A 23,596-nucleotide genomic window follows, 5' to 3' on the forward strand; every position below is an offset into this window, starting at 1 on the left:
CCCCCCACTTAGTGCCTGCCAAGCACCTCATAACATTTAAAACCCTTTTACATTTATCTACGACTTTATCAATGTGAGTACTCCATGTGACTCTCTCGTCCAACCATATTCCCAGAAATGTAAATGTCTTCACTTTCTTTAGATCTTGTCCATAAAGTTTTAACCTAACCTCCTAACCTATCCTTTTCCTCTTAAAAAATAAAGTTTCAGTTTTTTCCACCGACAATCTAAACCCCCATGTCAGAGACCAGCTTTCAATTTCCCTAATGGCTTCCTGAATCTTAGCTACAATATATTTTACATTTCTGCCCCTTTTCCAAATAGCTCCATCATCTGCAAAAAGTGACTTACCAATATCAGATCCTACTTGTGTGTATATATCATTGATCATGATAGAAAATAAAAGAGGACTGATGACACTCCCCTGCGGGGTTCCATTTTCAACTTCATGCCTTCGAGAATATGACTTGCCATCTCGGACTCTGATGGCACGGCCAAACAAAAAATCCCTAATCCAATTATATACATTACCTCCCAGACCCATAATGTCCAGTTTTATTAATAATCCTTCCTTCCACATCATATCGTAAGCTTTTTCCACATCAAAGAATACAGCTACAACACACTCCTTGTTCGCTTGGGCTTTCCTGACTTCAGACTCCAGGCACAGCAGTGGATCTAAAGTACTCCGCCCTCTTCTAAACCCACTCTGATAAGGAGTCATTAGTTCATTTTTCTCAATGTAGTATGTCAGCCTTTCTGTTATCATTCTTTCCATAACTTTACACAAGTGTAATGTCAGAGCTATAGGTCTATAACTGCCTGGACTGGTTGGATCTTTCCCAGGTTTCCTAATATGAATAATGACTGACTCTTTCCATATTATTGGCAGCTTCCCTTTCTCCCAGATCTTATTGTACATCTCCAGCAGCTTTCCTAATGCAAAATCACTTAATTTGGTCAACATTATATAACATACATTATCTTTCCCAGGAGCAGTCATTTTACACTTACTTAATGCTCTTCTCAACTCTTGAATAGAGAAAGGTATATTTACAACACTCTGCGACGAATGTCTTTCTTCATATACATTAGGATGTTCATCTCACACTTCCTGCCTCCTGATCTTACCTTCTTCTGTCAAATTTTCCGAAGAATGAACTTTGACAAAATTTTCAGCTAGAATTTCTGCCTTCTCCAAAGCACCAGTGGCAACTTCCCCTCCATTCTCTAATACTGGCAGGTTACTCTGATGTCTTATTCCCCTCATCTTCTTAATCATTCCCCATACTTTATCTAATGGTGTAGTTCTCCCAATACTTGAACAGAATCCTCTCCAACACTCACTTTTTGCTCGGCTGCGTCTATCGTTTTTCCAACCCAGTTTAGATCCCACTTCCGCACTTATGAAAGCATCGACGCTGCGTTACGTCACAGCATCAACCTGGCGTTACATCCCTATGGTTACATCACTGCCTCACGCGGCACACCCGCGAAATCTGAATCTGACAAGCGAAATACCGTCCTTTTAAACGCCGCATAATATACAATATACAATATAATAGTGCTTCTTTGTCAATATGACTGACAACCACACTTACGCAGTGCTGAGGTAATGTTAATTCATCATTTAATACCTCCTGCAGTTGATGCGAACAGGTAAGTGGATCATGCAGTCAACTTGGGATTGTATCCTGGGACTTCAGCATTCAGCAGTCCCCTGTTCCAATTAAAAGGCACGCTTATTACACAGTCAACCCTTATTCAGAGTGCCTAATAAATGTATATATTTTTTTATAGTGCAGATTTTGGCGTTTTTGGGACCATCGCACATGTGTGTAAGTAACAAGTATGCTGTATAATCTGCAACAACTGTCAGGTGGTGTTATTGATTATCTTTGCAAAAGAGCCCCCACCAATATTGATTTTGAAAAATATCTTTGAATTGAAATATGGGAGCAAAAACAGAAGGGTAGAATTGATCATACTATATTATGTTATTATTGCAACTGTTTTTATTATATTGTGTTGTTTTGTTGGTGCAAATGGCTTGATTTTTTGTAACAAGGCTATTTTCTCGATCTATTTTGGAATTTCAATTTTTCAAATCGGTCTTTAATTCACTGTGTAACAAATCGACTACGCAAATTAGTCATTCGAGATAAAAATGTCCACTGCAAAATACTTTGATAAAAACATTATATTAAAAGGTTTTTTTCACAACTTTTTTGGGTTCAATCATTAAAGCAACTTCCGCCCTAATAGAATATACCAAATATGTAATCATTTTCAGGATTTTAACCCTTTAAATGCCATTTTTGAAAACATGAAACCGCTGTTTTTTTTCATGATGAAAACAGAGAAAATGAGTTATTTTCCAAAAAATACATATCTGGTGACTGGCTCTTTTTTTTTTTTATCACAGTCTTGAATATGTCAAAGATTAGCAGCAAAATTGATTTTTTTGCATTATTAGTTTTTGCACAAAATCAGATTGCACAAAAAAGTTACATATTAGTCATTCGGGACAAAAATGTCCACTTCCAAAAACTGCTCTAAAATGACAACAGATTAATATTTTAAAAAACTTTTTGGGGTTAAATCTTTCAATCAACTTCAGTCCTGATCAAAAATACCAAATGTTAAATTATCTTCAGGATTTTAACCCTTGAACTTCATTTTGTTTTGCCAAGTATTCTTTTTGTCTGTGTCTCTATATGCACCACATATACTAGAGATCATTCATGTCTAATTTATAACCCTACAGGCAGTGGTTATTTTGGTGAAAGCAACGCAAAAGTAATATAAAAGTAGTGTAACTTATTACATAAAAAAGACAGTAATATGTAATGTATTACATTTTGGACATAACTTGCCCAACACTGTCTCTCAGTGCCAGGGGCCCTGGGAGGTACTAATCCAGCCTTGGGTACGGCCTTGTCTGTACTTAAGTACATCTTTTTGGTATCAGTACTTTACTCCACTACTTATTTTTCTGACGACTTTTTACTTTGACTTCTTACATTTTGAACACAAATACCTGTACTTTCTACTTCTTACATATTGAACCCAAATACCTGTACTTTCTACTTCTTACATTTTGAATACAAATACCTGTACTTTCTACTTCTTACATGTTGAACAGAAATACCTGTACTTTCTACTTCTTACATGTTGAACACAAATACCTTTACTTTCTACTTCTTACATGTTGAACTCAAATACCTGTACTTTCTACTTCTTAGATGTTGAACACAAATACCTGTACTTTCTACTTCTTACATGTTGAAAACAAATACCTGTACTTTCTACTTCTTACATGTTGAACACAAATACCTGTACTTTCTACTTCTCACATGTTGAACCCAAATACCTGTACTTTCTACTTCTCACATGTTGAACACAAATACCTGTACTTTCTACTTCTTACATGTTGAACACAAATACCTGTACTTTCTACTTCTTACATGTTGAACTCAAATACCTGTACTTTCTACTTCTTACATGTTGAACACAAATACCTGTACTTTCTACTTCTTACATGTTGAACACAAATACCTGTACTTTCTACTTCTCACATGTTGAACCCAAATACCTGTACTTTCTACTTCTTACATGTTGAACACAAATACCTGTACTTTCTACTTCTTACATGTTGAACACAAATACCTGTACTTTCTACTTCTCTCATTTTCCAAACAGGCTGGTTCCTTTAGTTTGAATGTGTGTTTGGTGGCGTGATCATTATTATTTAGAGTCATTGCGTGCCTATTGATTTGAACACGATCCGTGGATCCATCATTTCCTGGTCTTCTCTAAAGAAGAGGGACCAATGGAAACATTGTCATGTTGCCGTTGTTCAGCATGGAAACATTCATTAGCTAACAATGACATTATTTTTTCTATTAATATAAAGGGAGGTCAGGTACTCTTTAAAACAGCTGCTAGTTATGGGTACTTTTTACTGAAGTACATTTCAAAGTTCTTTACTTTGACTTGAGTAAAGAAGTTTAGTCGGTACTTCTACTTTTACCAGAGTATTTTTAAACACGAGTATCTGTACTTCTACTTGGGTAAAGGATGTGTGTACTTTTGCCATCTCTGCAAACGGAAAATAGTAATATAGGAGAAAGGGAAAATAAATTAACATATTACAGCTTGCCATGTTAACCTCTTATCTCGAGTAACTAGCCCACTAATATCATTGCTCAAGGCTCTGAGAGGACCTGAAAGCCTCTCTCAGCAGCCGCTGTACTTCCTCTCCAATATAACTTCCACCATTGTCAGAAACGTTCTTACGGCATCAACAACTATTTTTGTTCTTTCTGAGTTTCTTTCTGCCTCAGCAGCACAGTTGATCCCCATGGACAGACACGCCAATATTCCTCATGACTCCTACCTGCTTTACACTCCCTATTTTCTCAACTCTACCTGTAGTGACTATTTAACCTAATCTATACTCAAGCCACTGAGGGATGGGAACGGGAGACCTTTGTTCTGACGCGTGTTCCAGACGATAAAACAATGTCCATACGAGTCGTGTATCTTTCAATCTAGTATCGATCCATTTGTGTTCAATATGCATGCCAGTCACGCTGAATACAAACAGGTTTAACTCAGCTCATCTCGACAGGGCTTCTCCAGACACGGTCAAAACACTGTTTGCTTCCGTCCCACACACCTGAATCTGATCACCCTGTGATTACTTATATGCACTCTTAAGTTGAATGCTCCATCCTGTGTTCAATGTTGGAACTGCATTATACATTCAGCTTGTGCAGATATAATTAAAACAAACAAGATATATTATGGCTCCAATATGGAGCTATTTCAGGGTCATAAGTTTTGATCATTCAAAAAAAAATTTTTTATTTGAAAGTCCAAGTTTTCATCCTGAACTTTGAAAAATACAATGTTGTATTTAAAACAAAAAAAAGTATTTGAAATCATTTTTCAGGTTGAATATTATTTTGATTCAGTTCAGCAATTTTTTTTAATAAAATATTTATTTTCATATTTCACTTTTATACATATTTTGATATTTGAATACTTGTTTTTCCTTCAGTTTCAGATTTTACGTTTTCAGATTCAAAACAATTATTTTTTCAGTTTCAAATCTTTTTTTTTCAGGTTTTAATCTTTTTTTCGCCTTCAGATCGTTTTTACCTTTCAGATATTTTTTATTCACTTTCAGATCTTTTTTTTTTCGCTTTCAGACTTTTGACCCTGATATTGCTTCGGGGGGCGGGGCTTACCAAAGAGTCGTTTGGCACCCTGAGTGACAGCCCTCCTTCTGTCATGATGCCTTCATGGATGTTAGGTAGCGCAAGAAATACAAATACACACTTTCTATACACAATACTCCCGTGATTGGTGGTAAACAAAACTGATACCAGCATCAAAGTTCCATTAAGCGAGCTGTTGACCATCGTAATTGGCAACAATCAAGGTATAAGAGCAATAAACTGTGCTAAATCTGAAATCACGTATCCGCAATCAAGCGTTGTCCTTCCCCACTTCCACGTAGCTCCATGAACGCAGCATAGTATTGGCTTGGTTTTTGCGATCAGAATCAGAATACCTTTATTAGTCCCACAGGGGATACATTTACATTGTTACAGCAGACAAGAGCCAAAGACAGATTAATGTTACCTAAAGCATGCATACAAAAAGTATTAAAGATTAAAAAAAGAAATTATATATATTTTTTAAGTTACACATTTTACATAATACACACCCTGTGACAGTTCTGTGGATTTAGCAGCCAGGTATATATTGCAGTTTTTAATGGCATATATATATTGCACATACTGCAAATATTGCACATAGTTAGTATTTATCAACAAGAGGTGTTATAGTCTGTGTTGTTTTGTGCGGGGTCTACTAGGGGCTGTGCTGGTTGAATAGTCTGACCGCTGCAGGAAGGAAGGACCTGCGGTATCTCTCCGTGAGACAGCGGGGGATGGCGTCAGGTCCACCAGAACAACCTGCTGGCTCGTTGCGGATACGTAATTTCACATTCTAACACAGTTTATTTGTACTTGATTGTTGCCAACTACGATGCTCAACAGCTCGCTTAACGGAACTTTGACGCTGGTCTCAGTTTTCTAACATCCATGAAGGCTACATGACAGAGGGAGGCCTGTCACTCAGGATGCCAAACTACTCTTTGGTAAGCCCCGCCCCTCCCAAGCAATATCAGGGCCAAAAGTTTGAAAGCGAAAAAAAAAGATCTGAAAGCGAAAAAAAAGATCTGAAAGTGAAAAACAATCTGAAGGTGAAAAGCAATGTGAAACCTGAAAAAACAAGCTTTGAAACTGAAAAAATAATTTATAATATATAAATAATAATAATTTGTGTTTTGAGTCTGAAAACGAAAAATCTGTGCTGAAAAAAATAAGGATTGAAATATCAAAATATGTATAAAAGTGAAATCTGAAAATAAATATATTATTCCAAAAAATTGCTGAACTGAATCAAAATCATATTCAACCTGAAAAATTATTTCAAATACTTTTTTTTAGTTTGAATACATCATCCATCCATCCATCCATCTTCTCCCGCTTATCCGTGGTCGGGTCGCAGAGGTAGCAGTTCCAGCAGAGAGCCCCAAACTTTCTTTTCCCTGGCCACATCAACCAGCTCTGACTGGGGGATCCCAAGGCGCTCCCAGGCCAGAGAAGAGATATAATCCCTCCATCTGGTTCTAGGTCTACCCCTTGGTCTCTTCCCAGCTGGACGTGCCTGGAACACCTCCCTAGGGAAGCGCCCAGGTGGCATCCTAACTAGGTGCCCGAACCACCTCAACTGGCTCCTTTCGACGCGAAGGAGGAGCGGTTCAACTCCGAGTCCCTCCCGGATGACCAAATTTCTCACCTTATCCCTAAGGGAGACACCAGCCACCCTGCGGAGAAAACCTCTCTCGGACGCTTGTACCCGCGATCTCGTTCTTTCGGTCATGACCCATCCTTCATGACCATAGGTGAGGGTAGGAACGAAAATGGCGCGGTAGACAGAGAGCTTTGCCTTCTGGCTCAGCTCCCTTTTCGTCACAACGGTGCGGTAAAGCGACTGCAGTACCGCTCCCGCTGCTCCGATTCTCCGACCCATCTCAGGCTCCATTGTTCCCTCACTCGAGAACAAGACCCCGAGATACTTGAACTCCTTCACTTGGGGTAAGGACTCATTCCCTACTTGGAGTGGACAGTCCATCGGTTTCCTGCTGAGAACCATGGCCTCAGATTTGGAGGTGCTGATCCTCATCCCAGCCGCTTCACACTCGGTTGCGAACCAATCCAGTGAGTGCTGAAGGTCGCAGACCGATGAAGCCATCAGAACCACATCATCTGCAAAAAGCAGTGGTGCAATCCTTAGTCCACCGAACTGCAGACCCCCTCCCCCACGACTAAGCCTCGAAATCCGATCCATGTATATTACAAACAGGATTGGTGACAAAGCGCAGCCCTAGCGGAGGCCAACCCTCACCTGAAATGCGTCCGACTTACTGCCGAGGACCCGGACACAGCTCTTGCTTTGGGAGTACAGAGATTGGATGGCCCTGAGTAGAGACCCCCTCACCCCGTACTCCCGCAGCACCTCCCACAGTGACTCCCTGGGAACCCGGTCATACGCCTTCTCCAAGTCTACAAAACACATGTAGACTGGATAAGCGTACTCCCAGGCCCCCTCCAGGATCCTTGCGAGAGTAAAAAGCTGATCCGTCGTTCCACGACCAGGACGGAATCCGCATTGTTCCTCCTCAATCTGAGGTTCGACAATCGGCCTGACCCTCCTTTCGAGTACCTTAGAGTAAACTTTCCCGGGGAGGCTGAGTAGTGTGATGCTTCTGTAATTGGCACACACCCTTAAAAAGGGGAACCACCACCCCGGTCTGCCACTCCTTCGGTACTGTTTCCGACTTCCACGCAACGTTGATGAGACGTGTCAACCATGACAGTCCCTCAACACCCAGAGCCTTCAGCATTTCTGGGCGGATCTCATCCACCCCCGGGGCTTTGCCACTGTGAAGTTGTTTGACGACCTCAGTGACCTCCCCCCGGGATATTGGTGTCGATCCCCCGTCATACTCCAGCTCTGCCTCTAACATAGAGGGCGGAGTTGTCGGGTTCAGGAGTTCCTCAAAGTGCTCCTTCCAACGCCCTAACACTCCATCAGTTGAGGTCAACAACGTCCCATCCTTACTGTACACAGCTTGGATGGTTCCCTGCTTCCCCCTCCTGAGGTGTCGGACAGTTTTTCAGAACAACTTTTGTGCCGCCCGAAAGTCCTTTTCCATGTCTTCTCCGAACTTCTCCCACACCCGCTGCTTTGCCTCGGCCACGGCTGAGGCTGCTGCCCTTCGGGCCTGTCGGTACCTTGCAACTGCCTCGGGAGTCCCCCGGGATAACAAATCCCTGAAGAACTCCTTCTTCAGTCGGACTGCTTCCCTGACCCTATTTAGGGGCAATGGATGTCCACTTGCGGGAGACGACAGACAGTGGTGCGGTTAGCCAAAGTGACAATGGATGTCCACTTGCGGGAGACGACAGACAGTGGTGCGGTTAGCCAAAGTGACAGACCTAATGTTAGACCAATTTACAGGCAATGGACGTCCACTCTCGGGAGAGAGACCTCCAGCATGTGTCCCTGACATGGGCACCTCCATAACCTTGCACACCGTGAGTCCCCGGACTCCCGGACTTAAGCACTCCCCCACGGACTAAACCCAGATGTTCACACCCTACAGAACTCCATGCCCCTGGTTAACCTAAAGGGGGTGGATTTTGCGGTGCTTTACCGTCCGCACATCGGTATCCATATTCGGCCTTATTCACGGCACCACCACCCCTTCTCTGGAGGATATTCTCATGCTCCTGGTAACCCTTTAAATAGTCTGATACTGTCAGGGCTCATCACCGCACTTTACAAGCCATAAATAATGTTTAAATGGTCGGGGAAAGTGTTTTTAAACGTCTGGAAGAGAGTTGTAGCCTGTCATTTTGCAGGATATCATTTAACATGTAACCTCTCCTGGAAATGCACAGAGTATGTCCATTTCCAGGAGAGATTCCATGTTAAATTATATCCTGCAAAATGACAGGCTATAAGCCAGGAACAAGTGTTTGAAAGGCGGGGAAAACTTGTTTAAAATAGTCGGAAAAGTGTTTTTAAACGTCTGGAAGAGAGTTGTTGCTTGTCATTTTGCAGGATATAATTTAACATGGAACCTCTCCTGGAAATGCGCAGAGTATGTCCATTTCCAGGAGAGGTTCCATGTTAAATTATATCCTGCAAAATGACAGGCTATAAGCCAGGAACAAGTGTTTGAAAGGCGGGGAAAACTTGTTTAAAATAGTCGGAAAAGTGTTTTTAAACGTCTGGAAGAGAGTTGTTGCCTGTCATTTTGCAGGATATAATTTAACATGGAACCTCTCCTGGAAATGCGCAGAGTATGTCCATTTCCAGGAGAGGTTCCATGTTAAATTATATCCTGCAAAATGACAGGCTACAACCCAGGAACAAGTGTTTGAAAGGCGGGGAAAAGTTGTTTAAAATAGTCTGATACCTCCAGGGCGCATCACCGCATTTTACAAGCCAGGGAAGGTGTCTGAATCCTGGGTAAACATTGTTTAAATAGTCTGACACCTGGCACTGTATTTGCCCCTGGGAAACTTCAAGGTTATATTCATGTTTTATTATTTATTTAATAATCACATGATTTTTACAAAAACAGTATACACAGTATACATATATACAATAATAATAATAATAATAATAATATAACAATATACATAATAAAAACATGAAAAGTGGTGAAAATGAGAAAATGTATCCGAAAATAGTGCCTCCTAATGCGGGCATGTGGACAGTAGCCACAGACTCACAGGCACACACACATGCAGAGATCCAGGGGGCGGAGCACATGGCTTTTTTTACCCAGAAATAAGTCTATGAGAGGCGGGGAGACTCAGAGGACAGGCTGCGTCACCTCACTTTTTAACCCAGGAAAAGAGCAGGAATTCTGGCTACGTGAGTGTTAAAAGTGCATTCATCTGTGTTAATCCGACAGCCGCAGAGGTGCTGACGCAAAGCAGGCGGAACAAATTGATTATTTGAACCAGGAATAAATGTTTGCAAGGCGGGGAAAGTGTTCCTGCAGCCCCTCCATAACGGTAATAATGATTAGAAATGATTTCCAGGGCAGAAAGCGTTTTTTAAATGTGGAAAAAAATATGTTAAACTGTTTAAAAAGCACAAAGTGATTTGAGTGCAGTTCTCATGTGTCCCCACAGGAGGGCGCGTCGTCCCAGGGAGCACAGTGCATGGTGACAAGGTACGATTTATACCCTAAAATAGCATGCTAAGCGTGGGTGGATTAGTTTCAAAGCATGCACACTCTGCTCGTGTCAGACTTCCATCAAATAGACCGGGGAAAACACCTCTCATTAGCCCCTCACAGACCACCAAAGGACGGACTAAGCAGCTCCAGCACGGCTCCCTCACATGGAGCTCAGGTTATTTCATACCTCCAGGAGAGGGACCGGGAAAACCACCTCTCTGTAGCCCCTGACAGAGCCCCAAAGGACGGACTAAGGACCTCCGGCAACAGTGGCACTTCCATAACCTCGTGCACCGTGAGACCCCGGGCCCCCGGACTTAAGCACTCCCCCACGGACTAAACCCAGATGTTCACACCCTGCAGAATCTCATGCCCCTGGTCACCTTTAAGGGGGGGTGGATTTTGCGGTGCTTTACCGTCCGAACACAAGCATCAATATTCGTCCTCCTTCACAGCAGCAGCAGCAGCAGCAGCACCTGCCCTGCTGGAGGTTCACACTTTAACTTATTTGTATTCGTTTTTTTTTGTTCCCCTCCTCTGCCTTACACATCCTCCCACGCTCGAGCACTCCTCACTCGGACTAAACCCCTCCATGCACACCGCCAGAACCAGAACCTCACGCCCCTGGTGACCTTAAAGGTGTTTGTCTTTGTTTGTTTTTGTATTCCACATAGACAGGCAGGTGTTCAGCACCACGGACAGAGCCTGCCCGCTGCTGCTGCTGCTGCTGCTGATGGAAGGTGGAACACTTTGAGTCTTTTTATTTTCTCTTTTCTCCCTGCTCCTGCACACACCTTTTGTTCCCCTCCTCTGCCTTACACATCCTCCCACGCTCGAGCACTCCTCACTCGGACTAAACCCCTCCATGCACACCGCCAGAACCAGAACCTCACGCCCCTGGTGACCTTAAAGGTGTTTGTCTTTGTTTGTTTTTGTACTCCACATAGACAGGCAGGTGTTCAGCACCACGGACAGAGCGGGCCCGCTGCTGCTGATGGAAGGTGGAACACTTTGAGTCTTTTTATTTTCTCTTTTCTCCCTGCTCCTGCACACACCTTTTGTTCCCCTCCTCTGCATTACACATCCTCCCACGCTCGAGCACTCCTCACTCGGACTAAACCCAGATGTTCACACCCTACAGAACTTCATGCCCCTGGTTACCCTAAAGGGGTGGATTTTGCGGTGCTTTACCGTCCGCACATCGGCATACATATTCGGCCTTATTCATGACACTACCACCCCTTCTTTGGAGGATATTGCAGGATATAATTTAACATGGAACCTCTCCTGGAAATGCACAGAGTATGTCCATTTCCAGGAGAGGTTACATGTTAAATTATATCCTGCAAAATGACAGGCACTGTATTTGCCCCTGGGAACCTTCAAGGTTATACTAATGTTTTTTTTTTTTTTTTAATTTAATTATCACACCACTTTTACAAAAACAGTATACAAAATAAACATAATAACAACATGATTAACAGGGGCCTGGGGGCCATATTAGCCGTCTAACTTGTACAGTGCACCGGGGAAAAAAGGTTGAGTCCACGGCCCCTTTCCCCTCATCAGGAGTACCAATCGGTCCTGAAGAAGAGGTATCGCTGCTCTCCGCCCCTGAATCCTCTTCGGAGGTAGCTGACGGTGGTAGACCTCCTTCTGATGATGATGCTGCTGCAGCTGCTGCCGCCGCCCTGAACATGGAGCGGATCTTCAATGCCTCCTTTATTCCAGGCGTATTCGCGTAGAACCGGTCTGCAGTGCTTACGTCGTGGCACATAAACCTAGCCAGAATCGACCTGCTTTCTGGATCTTGGTGATGCTTGATATTGTCAGCCAGGGCAGTGCGCAAGATGGTGAAGGTGACGGCTGTTTCTAGCCCAGCATCAGCCCAAGCCCTCTTCAAGTGAGCGTTCAGGTTCTTGGAAGCCTGCTTCCCCGATGTGAAAAGGAAGAATTCATTCTGAGGACCCGACAAGCCCTCTTTTATCCCCATCCACCGCATGACCCAGCTAAACTCCTTTATTGTAAGCACCAGCTGTGCTTCACCAAATGTCTTGGCAGTCTTGTGATCCTGCACGTGGATGATGTAGCCCTCAGCAGTGCCCCTTCTGTCCGCCTCAAAGACCTCCGTGTTGGTCATGTTTGCATACACACCCGGACGGTGGCCATACAGGAGGCTCCAATGGAGGGTTAGATAGCCATATAGCAGGTACTGGGTGATTGAGGTCGGATTGCTAGCCATCAGGTCAAGGAGATCAGGGATGCGCTTCTCAGCGGCCGCCATGGCGGCGAGAAGCTCCGCCTGGCTCGGCAGACGATCCAGCTTGTCCCTCTTCACCTTAAACTGGTGGAGAGTGACAGACTTTTTCAAATCGTTAATGTTGGCTTTCACCTCTCTGATGATGTTGGTCATATCAGACTGGGTGAGCCTGCACCCCCGGAGCTTTGATGCAGACAAGTACCTCAGGAAATGGTTCACAGTCTTCAGGAACAACAGCGATGTTGTGACTGTCCGGCCCGACTCTGAAATATACTTGCTCCAGCCACGGACCCTCTTTGTGTCTTTTAGAAACAGCCAGTCTGACAGCCGGTCAAAACCATGGGCCATGAATACTATGAAGTTCTTTATCCGGCTGACATTGGACATACAATTCTCTTTCCGTTTTACTGTCGGTGCAAGACCCTCACAATGACCTCTGTATGTCTGAATGTACGTCTCCATGCTTTTAGGCAACGTGATTTCACGCATGGTATTCCGCAGTCCCTTCCCAGTGCACCATTGATTTTGGGAAGAGGGCCAGTCCTTAGCCAGATTAGCTTCCAGCTTATTGGAGACAGACGCACGGGTCTTCTGGCATACAGGGGTCTCACTACAGGAGGCTTCTACGGACCGCATGACAGTCTTCATCGGGGTCTTGCTTCCGGAGGCTTCTGGGGACCGCATCACAGACTTGAGAGGGATCTCACTCGCAGAGGCTTCTATGGACCGCATGACAGTCTTCACTGGGGTCTCACTACCGGAGGCTTCTGGGGACCACATGACAGTCTTCACTGGGGTCTTGCTTCCGGAGGCTTCTGGGGACCGCATCACAGACTTGAGAGGGATCTCACTCGCAGAGGCTTCTATGGACCGCATGACAGTCTTCACTGGGGTCTCACTACCGGAGGCTTCTGGGGACCACATGACAGTCTTCACTGGGGTCTTGCTTCCGGAGGCTTCTGGGGACCGCATCACAGACTTGAGAGGGGTCTCACTACCGGAGGCTTTGTCGGACCGCATGACAGTCTTCACCGGGGTCTTGCTTCCGGAGGCTTCTGGGGACCGCATGACAGTCTTCACCGGGGTCTCACTACCGGAGGCTTTGTCGGACCGCATGACAGTCTTCACCGGGGTCTTGCTTCCGGAGGCTTCTGGGGACCGCATCACAGACTTGAGGGGGGTCTCACTCGCAGAGGCTTCTATGGACCGCATGACAGTCTTCACCGGGGTCTTGAGAGGGGTATTGCTGCCGGAGGCTACTGAGTTCATGTCGGGGGTACTTGGGATTGCTACGCCCTTAAATCGTATACATTCTTCGTCTTCCTCAAGCAGAGCAGCAGTGGCATTCTGCTTCCTGGGTTTTAGACCCTGTTTTAGCCTGGAGCGCAGGGTCTTCACCTCATCAATGAGGGCATCCTTCTGAGCCCTCAATGCCACATTGTCCAGCCTCACCTGCATGCAGTCCTCTTCGTCACACTCGGTATGTGGGGAGAAGGGTGGAGGGTGCACCGGGTATTCCTCCTCATTGTCTATATCCAATGATGTAGCCATTCCAATGATGGGATTAGTCTCTCGGAGGTCATGGAGCAACTGCAGGGCCACACTATGCTTCAGCCTTGCCATGACCTGATGTGCCTCATCTCGGGAGAACTCAGGGTGGTCACGAGTTACATGACGGTGTAGTTTCCTCCCAGCATACGAACACCCTGTGATGGGACAGGGTTTGGTCCGAACATTTATTCTACCACTGGCCATTTTAAGAATGATGCCTCTTTCATCCAGGTTCCGCACTGCATGTTTGTGCTTAAGGTGCTTATTCAAAGCCAGATAGCGGAGGCTGCACACCGGGCATTCGGTCAACATCCTTCCAAAAACACACACAATGAATTCTATTTAAATGGTTTTCTGTTTCTCCGTTTATATGCGTTAGCCAACTGCTGATTGCAACCATGGGTCCGATGCTTCAATGCAGGGAACACGGACCAAGGGGAGGACTTGGGTTACCACCTGGTTAAAATGGTCCCACCTCCGCACCAACGCGACTGGCGATGGGTCCGATACATTGATTGTTTTTTGTTTCATGGTTCTGCCACGAACTCACAAGACAGTTTTGGGTACAAAACGTGGGGGTAACAGTACCTCCGGGCGCTCCGTCCCGCTCCGGCTTTCGCCGCAGCGGGGGGAGGAGGCATTGAACCCCTCGCACCTGCCCCCGGAGGAGGCAGGGGAGTCAGGTACCCGGAGGCGCACGGTGGACGGCCAGGGCGAGACCGCCACACCGCACTGGAGTCAGAGTTCCGAGTTTTTCGAGCCAGGTCCCGGTGAAACGCAGTACGGAGCACCCGGCAGGAACCTCCAGCAGACCCCCCCGCGCGGTTCCCTCGTCCCTCGGAAGAGGCGGAGAGGTGGGTGTTTTTCATCTGCTGGCGGACTGCCGGGGAGAACGTGCTGCTCGGGAGCCAGGCTCAGAGTTAGTGGAAGTGAGAGCCCGTGCACCTGCCTTTTACAGCAGGCACGCGCTGGTATCGGGGTGGGGAGAGAAGGTAGATGCAGAGGCTGCAGAAACAGCCAGAGCCTTTCCCCTCTAACACACCCCTCATTTGGTTCATGAGCACTGGGCAGAGTCCCCTGTCAACTCTCCTTATATTCCTCCGGAGACCAGTTGGGAAATGGCAGCATCCCACTTCGCCTGGTAGACCATATCGTTAAATGAGCTCAGTAATGTACTGCACAACATCACATGGGTAAAATGAGCTATATCATGCACTGCAAAATCACATTTGGTTTATTTCCAAAAAGCCTGGAAAAAACACATATCCATCATGTCCTGTAAAATATCATTCTTTGTTTATGTCCGCTCCAGGATTACCCGTAGTTTGGATGAACCGACCGCCAAGCACCGGAAGCTGGACCCGGGGGAGGAGGCCCTCCGATGGCGGGTCAAATTTGATGATACCGCAGCTGGCTGGACACTAGCCGTAGAAGAACACCTGGGCGGGACCAGGCATGTCCCTCTTTGCAGACAAGCATATGCGCTCCCAGGAGCAGAGTCAATCCCACAGTTTGGAGGAACCGACCGCCAAGCACCGGAAGCTGGACCCGGGGAGGAGGCCCTCCGATGGCGGGTCAAATTTGATGATACCGCAGCTGGCTGGACACTAGCCGTAGAAGAACACCTGGGCGGGACCAGGCATGTCCCTCTTTGCAGACAAGCATATGTGCTCCCAGGAGCAGAGTCAATCCCACAGTTTGGAGGAACCGACCGCCAAGCACCGGAAGCTGGACCCGGGGAGGAGGCCCTCCGATGGCGGGTCAAATTTGATGATACCGCAGCTGGCTGGACACTAGCCGTAGAAGAACACCTGGGCGGGACCAGGCATGTCCCTCTTTGCAGACAAGCATATGCGCTCCCAGGAGCAGAGTCAAACCCGCAGTTTGGAAGAACCGACCGCCAGAGCACCGGCACGAAGCCGGGCCGGCGGAGGCCTTCCGATGGCGGGTCACGTTTGCCATTCGATCAATGTCTTTGCAGACAAGCATATATGTGGTTGTTACGCAGGATCAAACAGGTAGTTTGATGAAGTAGGGTCCTGTGCCCGGAGCAAGGCCAATTGCTGAATGCCGCAGCCGACTAAGGCCGCTATGCCACAGTGGAGGATGAGAGAAACAGGTGTTTGTTTTGCATTCCGCGGCAAAGAGGGGAGGTGGAACTTCCACCCCGCTACGGAACCTGTGGTGGGACCCCTGAGTCAGACGGTTCGTCTTGGAAACGCTTCATATCGGTCGGCCTGGGAGGTAAGAGACACGCAGGGTAACGGACACGCAGGGTTACCCCCACGCAGCCCACGCAACACGGAGGAGGCAGGGGAGTCTGGTACCCGGAGGCGCATGGCCGCAACACCGCACTGGAGTCAGGGTTTCGAGTTTTTCGAGCCAGGTCCCAGTGAACGCAAGACTCCAGCAGGAGCCTCCAGCAGACCCCCCCGACGTTTCCCTCGTCCCTCCCGGCCATCAGAGTCGAACCCGCAGTTCGGAGGAACCGACCGCCAGAGCACCGGCACGAGGCCGGGCCGGCGGAGGCCCTCCGATGGCGGGTCGCGTTTGCCATTCGATCAGTGAGAAATCAGAAGAGGAAGGGGGAAAAAAAAGACTAACTTGTCTTTTTGGAGTTCCATAAAAAATGGGTGAAAATGAAAAAATGTATCCGAGAATAGTGCCCCATAAGGCGGGTAAAGTCCCCTGTCAACTCCCCTCACCTTCCTCCACACTCTGAAAAAGTCAGAGTTATCTTTTGGAGAACCATCAAAAATGGGTGAAAATGAAAAAATGTATCCGAGAATAGTGCCCCATAAGGCGGGTAAAGTCCCCTGTCAACTCCCCTCACCTTCCTCCACACTCTGAAAAAGTCAGAGTTATTTTTTGGAGAACCATCAAAAATGGGTGAAAATGAAAAAATGTATCCGAGAATAGTGCCCCATAAGGCGGGTAAAGTCCCCTGTCAACTCCCCTCACCTTCCTCCACACTCTGAAAAAGTCAGAGTTATTTTTTGGAGAACCATCAAAAATGGGTGAAAATGAAAAAATGTATCCGAGAATAGTGCCCCATAAGGCGGGTAAAGTCCCCTGTCAACTCCCCTCACCTTCCTCCACACTCTGAAAAAGTCAGAGTTATTTTTTGGAGAACCATCAAAAATGGGTGAAAATGAAAAAATGTATCCGAGAATAGTGCCCCATAAGGCGGGTAAAGTCCCCTGTCAACTCCCCTCACCTTCCTCCACACTCTGAAAAAGTCAGAGTTATTTTTTGGAGTTCCATCAAAAATGGGTGAAAATGAAAAAATGTATCCGAGAATAGTGCCCCATAAGGCGGGTAAAGTCCCCTGTCAACTCCCCTCACCTTCCTCCACACTCTGAAAAAGTCAGAGTTATTTTTTGGAGAACCATCAAAAATGGGTGAAAATGAAAAAATGTATCCGAGAATAGTGCCCCATAAGGCGGGTAAAGTCCCCTGTCAACTCCCCTCACCTTCCTCCACACTCTGAAAAAGTCAGAGTTATTTTTTGGAGAACCATCAAAAATGGGTGAAAATGAAAAAATGTATCCGAGAATAGTGCCCCATAAGGCGGGTAAAGTCCCCTGTCAACTCCCCTCACCTTCCTCCACACTCTGAAAAAGTCAGAGTTATTTTTTGGAGAACCATCAAAAATGGGTGAAAATGAAAAAATGTATCCGAGAATAGTGCCCCATAAGGCGGGTAAAGTCCCCTGTCAACTCCCCTCACCTTCCTCCACACTCTGAAAAAGTCAGAGTTATTTTTTGGAGAACCATCAAAAATGGGTGAAAATGAAAAAATGTATCCGAGAATAGTGCCCCATAAGGCGGGTAAAGTCCCCTGTCAACTCCCCTCACCTTCCTCCACACTCTGAAAAAGTCAGAGTTATTTTTTGGAGAACCATCAAAAATGGGTGAAAATGAAAAAATGTATCCGAGAATAGTGCCCCATAAGGCGGGTAAAGTCCCCTGTCAACTCCCCTCACCTTCCTCCACACTCTGAAAAAGTCAGAGTTATTTTTTGGAGAACCATCAAAAATGGGTGAAAATGAAAAAATGTATCCGAGAATAGTGCCCCATAAGGCGGGTAAAGTCCCCTGTCAACTCCCCTCACCTTCCTCCACACTCTGAAAAAGTCAGAGTTATTTTTTGGAGAACCATCAAAAATGGGTGAAAATGAACAAATGTATCCGAGAATAGTGCCCCATAAGGCGGGTAAAGTCCCCTGTCAACTCCCCTTGCATTCCTCCACACTCTGAAAAAGTCAGAGTTATTTTTTGGAGAACCATCAAAAAGGGCTAAAAGTGTTGAAATGTATCCGAGAATAGTGCCCCATAAGGCGGATTGAGTCCCCTGTCAACTCCCCTCACCTTCCTCCACACTCTGAAAAAGTCAGAGATATTTTTTGGAGAACCATCAAAAAGGGCTAAAAGTGTTGAAATGTATCCGAGAATAGTGCCTCATGAGGCGGATTGAGTCCCCTGTCAACTCCCCTCACCTTCCTCCACACTCTGAAAAAGTCAGAGATATTTTTTGGAGAACCATCAAAAAGGGCTAAAAGTGTTGAAATGTATCCGAGAATAGTGCCTCATGAGGCGGATAAAGTCCCCTGTCAACTCCCCTCACCTTCCTCCAGAGCCCAGTTCAAAAACGTTAAGTTTGGTAAGAACCATGCTGGGGGGTCTCCAGGCAACAAAATGTATCCGAGCCAAAGTGCACATACAGCGGATGATTCCTCCATGAAGTTACACAGCCGTTTTTTTTCTGAGTCCTCTCAAAAACCGGGTTTCCGATTTCGTGCAGAAGGTAGCTTGTAAAACATGAACGGTTTTTTACAACGGAGGAGGGGAAGTCTGGATTCCCCTCTCCGTTGTACCTTGCAACGGGGGAGGGGAAAAGTGTTCGGCGCTTCGTCCCGAAGCGCCGAACACTTTTCCCCTTCTCCAATTCTCAGATCCCCTCTCCCATGTAATTTTAAAAGTTCATTTTTTGATTATTTTAACATATAATTGACCGTTTTCTTTCATTTTTTTTTCATTCCACGGGTGGGGGCCTATGGCAGGCTGCCTATGAGCTCCCAAATTTGGCCCGGATCATCCGGGATTTGTGGGATAAGCTCCATAAACTGACAAAGTCATCCAAATATGTCGCTTTTATAGCCCAAAGATATATCATGCAAATACATTAAAATAGTAAAAGGTACGATTGTGCTCGGCATTAACCGGAATTTGATTTATATAGCCCCCAAAAAATGATTAAAAATCATTTTCGTGGGGAAAAGTGTTAAAACGCCTGATTAAAGCATTTGCGGGACACCAGCGAGCTCCAGACTATGTGCATTGTGTCGGGGACCCTGGAGAACGATAAGACCCATCATTTAAATACAAAACCCACCATTAAAAGTCACTTTTAGGGGCAAAAAACAGCCTCTGTCCACTTTGTTAACAAACTGATAGGCAAATGGACAAAAGTGTGATTAAAGCATTTGCGGGACCCCAGCGAGCTCCAGACTAGTTGCATTGTGTCGGGGACCCTGGAGAACGATAAAACCCATCATTTAAATGCCAAAAACACCATTAAAAGTCACTTTTAGGGGCGAAAAACAGCCTCGGTCCACTTCGTTAACAAACTGATAGGAAAATGGACAAAATCGTGATTAAAGCATTTTGCGGGACCCCAGCGAGCTCCAGACTAGTTGCATTGTGTCGGGGACCCTGGAGAACGATAACACCCATCATTTAAATACAAAACCCACCATTAAAAGTCACTTTTAGGGGCAAAAAACAGCCTCTGTCCACTTCGTTAACAAACTGATAGGCAAATGGACAAAAGTGTGATTAAAGCATTTGCGGGACCCCAGCGAGCTCCAGACTAGTTGCATTGTGTCGGGGACCCTCCGCAATGATAAGACCCATCATTTAAATGCCAAAAACACCATTAAAAGTCACTTTTAGGGGCGAAAAACAGCCTCTGTCCACTTCGTTAACAAACTGATAGGAAAATGGACAAAATCGTGATTAAAGCATTTTGCGGGACCCCAGCGAGCTCCAGACTAGTTGCATTGTGTCAGGGACCCTGGAGAACGATAAGACCCATCATTTAAATACAAAACCCACCATTAAAAGTCACTTTTAGGGGCAAAAAACAGCCTCTGTCCACTTCGTTAACAAACTGATAGGCAAATGGACAAAAGTGTGATTAAAGCATTTGCGGGACCCCAGCGAGCTCCAGACTATGTGCATTGTGTCGGGGACCCTGGAGAATGATAAGACCCATCATTTAAATGCCCAAAACACCATTAAAAGTCACTTTTAGGGGCGAAAAACAGCCTCTGTCCACTTCGTTAACAAACTGATAGGAAAATGGACAAAATCGTGATTAAAGCATTTTGCGGGACCCCAGCGAGCTCCAGACTAGTTGCATTGTGTCGGGGACCCTGGAGAACGATAAGACCCATCATTTAAATACAAAACCCACCATTAAAAGTCACTTTTAGGGGCGAAAAACAGCCTCTGTCCACTTCGTTAACAAACTGATAGGCAAATGGACAGAAGGGGGAACACGGCCCAGCCGCTGCTCCGCTGCTCCAGACTATGTGCATTGTGTCGGGGAGCCAGGTCAAACCCCTCCATGCACACCGCCAGAACCAGAACCTCACGACCCTGGTGACCTTAAAGGTGTTTGTCTTTGTTTGTTTTTGTACTCCACATAGACAGGCAGGTGTTCAGCACCACGGACAGAGCGGGCCCGCTGCTGCTGCTGCTGCTGGAAGGTGGAACACTTTGAGTCTTTTTATTTTCTCTTTTCTCCCTGCTCCTGCACACACCTTTTGTTCCCCTCCTCTGCCTTACACATCCTCCCACGCTCGAGCACTCCTCACTCGGACTAAACCCCTCCATGCACACCGCCAGAACCAGAACCTCACGACCCTGGTGACCTTAAAGGTGTTGTCTTTGTTTGTTTTTGTATTCCACATAGACAGGCTGGGGTTCAGCACCACGCACAGAGCCTACCCGCTACCTCCAGGGCGCATCACCACATTTTACAAGCCAGGAAAGGTGCATGGATCCTGGGTAAACATTGATTAAGTGTTTTTAAATGTGTGGAACAGTGTTTTGTCACTTTCAAAACTCTCCTGTCATTGACCGGAGAATTTGGGTCGATGTTGTATTCAATCTGGCCATTAATATTCCAGTGAGACGAAGTACGTACATTGACCGGAGTGATCCCATGTTAATGTTGTCCAAATACCGGAACATTCCCTAACCACCGGTGTCCACCAGGAGGTTCGAGGGTTACCGCCCCTTGAGGCACCTAGGACCTTGAGACCACAGCTCCCCGCCGTGGCTTCGGCAATAGAGGCTTTGAACACCGACCACTCTGGTTCAATGTCCCAGACCTCCACAGGAATGCTCGAAAAGCTCCGCCGGAGGTGTGAGTTGAAGGCCTCCTGAACTTGGGCCTCCTCCAGACGTTCCCAGTTCACCCGAACTACACGTTTGGGCTTACCAGGTCTATCCAGAGGCTTCCCCCGCCACTCGACCCAACTCACCACCAGATGGTGATCAGTTGACAACTCCGCCCCTCTCTTTACCCGAGTGTCCAAAACATACGGCCTCAGGTCCGATGATACGAAATCGATCATGGACCTTCTGCCTAGGGTGCTCTGGTACCATGTACACTTATGAGCATCCTTATGTTCGAACATGGTGTTTGTTATGGCCAATCCATGACTAGCACAGAAGTCCAGTAACAAACCACCACTCCGGTTCAGATCAGGGGGGCCGTTCCTCCCAATCACTCCCCTCCAAGTGTCTCCATCATTGCCCACATGTGCGTTGAAGTCTCCCAGCAAGATTAAAGAGTCCCCTTCAGGAGCCCCATACAGGACTCTTTCCAGGGTCTCCAAGAAGGCCGTATACTCTGAACTGCTGTTGGGTGCATAAGCACACACAACAGTCAGAGTTTTCCCCCCCATAACCCGCAGGCGTAGGGAGGCAATCCTCTCGTCCACTGGGGTAGACTCCAACAACGAAGCACCCAACCGGGGACTTGTGAGTATCCCCACACCCGCCCGGCGCCTCACACCTTGAGCAACTCCGGAGAAGAATAGAGTCCAACCCCTATCCAGTAGTAAGGTTCCAGAGCACCCGACCCCATCGCTGTTTCCCGTAGGTGGTGGGCTCGCGGGACGGAGAAGCGGAGGTGTTGCCCACGTCGCCTTTTCGGGCTGTGCCCGGCCGGGCTCCGTGGCAAGCCCAGCCACCAGACGCTCGCCGACGAGTCCTCCTTCTGGGCCTGGCTCCAGAAGGGGACCCCGGGCTTCCTCCGGGCGGGTATCCTCACTTCGTGTGTCGTCTTTCATGAGGTCTTGTGAACCAGTCTTAGTCTGGCCCCTTGCCTGAGACCAATTTGCCATGGGAGACCCTACCAGGAACACAAGGTTCCAGACAACACAGCCCCCAGGTTCATCAGGGCACACAAACCTCTCTACCACGGTAAGGTGCTGGTTCTTCAGAGTACATCATTGTATTTTTCAAAGTTCAGGATAAAAACTTGAACTTTCAAATAAATTGTATTTTTTTGAATGATCAACACTTATGAACCTGAAATAGCTCAAATACCTGGATATGTTTGAGTTAGCTGGCTTCCCTAATCCAAAACAAACGCGCTCTCGCTAACGGTCCTACGACGCGGTTTATAAACTCACTCAAGCCAGGGTTTCTCTGTCCAGCTGAGTGCGTGTTCACATGAAAGGGGTGGTATTTGGAGCATTTGACCAATCACAAACATGGAGAAGCGTACTGACAGCGCAGCATCATACTTCCTGAATGAAAAGTGAACTATAATATTAGATATGAAGAAGTTAAACTTTAAACATCCATGACTTAAACACTTTATCCAGGATAAAAGCCACAAAGGCCTAGCTGCACCTGCAAGGCAGGGACGTGCACAGGTACGGGCTAATGTTGCCATTTTTGTCTGACCTGCCTCTCTGTTGTAGCCGAATAAACATGATAAGCCAACAATTAGTATTGTAGCGTCTCGCTGCGGGAAACACACCGGAAGTCAGCGCTGTCATCTGCCCCCAGTAACATGACTTTGTTTACAATCTGACGGCTGGAAGAAAGGAAAGCCCTCCGAGTCCGGCCTCATATGGCTATGGTGATCATACCAAATGCCCGCCTGGCTTTGGTGGCCAATCCCCGGGTCAATCTGTCCCCGTTTTAGGCCTATGCAGGGGCCGCCCCTGGCCAACTGAGGCCCCAAGCGACATTGTGAGATGAGGCCCCCCCCGCAACCGACAGGAGTGAAACATTTTAGTTTGGAAACAAAGTACTTTGCAAATATAATTCCTGTTTATTATTATTATTATCAACACAGTTACTTTTTTATACAGTGAGGTAAATGGTGAATGTATGTCGTTCAGTATGCGTTTACAGGTGA

The 23,596-nt window shown here is 46.4% G+C and overlaps 1 protein-coding gene across 1 annotated transcript in view; it reads left to right on the plus strand.

Moving 5' to 3' along the window:
* LOC307032686 (uncharacterized protein) overlaps positions 1 to 23,596 on the plus strand; it is a 528,358-nt gene that overhangs the window by 209,837 nt on the left and 294,925 nt on the right. The gene's annotated exons all lie outside the window — the stretch shown is intronic.

The sequence above is a fragment of the Notothenia rossii genome (assembly GCF_949606895.1).
Source record: "Notothenia rossii genome assembly, chromosome: 3".
Lineage (NCBI taxonomy): Eukaryota > Metazoa > Chordata > Actinopteri > Perciformes > Nototheniidae > Notothenia > Notothenia rossii.